Here is an 831-nt window from a genome sequence, read left to right as displayed (position 1 = left end):
AAATTACTATATAGTCTATTGAATCCTTATCCTTCAGCTTCTCTTCATTAGATTAATAAGTATATTAATTGCTACACAGTGAGAATATATCTTCTCTGGTATTCTGAATTTAATCTTTGTATCATTTTTTTTTTTTCTTTTAGAGACAGGGTTGCACTATGTTGCCCATGCTGGCCTCAAACTCCTGGGCTCAACTGGCCTCAAGCAATCCTCCTGCCTCAGCCTCCCTAGTAGCTGGGACTATAGGTGTGTGCCATCATGCTCGGCTTTCATATCACTCTTGATGAAAGCTTGGAGAAAACTGACATTCTAATGTAGGGGTCCCCACATGAAGCCATGGATCTATTTACCATCACCTGGTAGGCACCTGCTGTATCTCCATGCCAATTCTTTCTGCCTGCTGCAGCTAGCCCTCTTCCCTATACCATCCTGTCCAAGCAAATACACTGAGTTTCAGACAGAGAAAATTAACTATTTCTCACAAAATTAACTATCAGGAATGTTAAGGACTTTCAGAAAATATTGTACCAGGTGCATTTAGAAAGGTGTTATTACTCTATGCATCCACTTCAGGGCATTTCAAATGGCAGCTTTTTATCTTCCTATTGTGGTGTTTTGTCCAATTTTTTTTTTCTTACCCTAAACTGGACAGATATCAAACTTTTGAACATAACTGCTAGATGCCGAACAGCATATACCTCGCTGAATGACAGACTCAAGCTCACAATACATTCCTGTCTCCTTGCTAATATGTTTATAAACTCACAAATATTCTTTTTTTTTTTTTTTTTTGAGACAGTGTCTCACTCTGTTGCCCTGGCTAGAGTGCAG

At 39.0% G+C, this 831-nt stretch overlaps 1 protein-coding gene across 2 annotated transcripts in view; it reads right to left on the bottom strand.

Moving 5' to 3' along the window:
• The window catches only part of EIF2AK3 (eukaryotic translation initiation factor 2-alpha kinase 3), a 79,100-nt gene that overhangs the window by 56,197 nt on the left and 22,072 nt on the right, over window positions 1–831 (bottom strand). The window lies entirely within an intron of this gene.

This window comes from Propithecus coquereli, unplaced genomic scaffold (assembly GCF_000956105.1).
Source record: "Propithecus coquereli isolate 6110/MARCELLA unplaced genomic scaffold, Pcoq_1.0 Scaffold208, whole genome shotgun sequence".
Taxonomy (NCBI): Eukaryota; Metazoa; Chordata; class Mammalia; order Primates; family Indriidae; genus Propithecus; species Propithecus coquereli.
The sequence above is the reverse complement of the archived record's forward strand: the minus strand, read 5'-3'. Positions and strand labels throughout refer to the sequence as shown.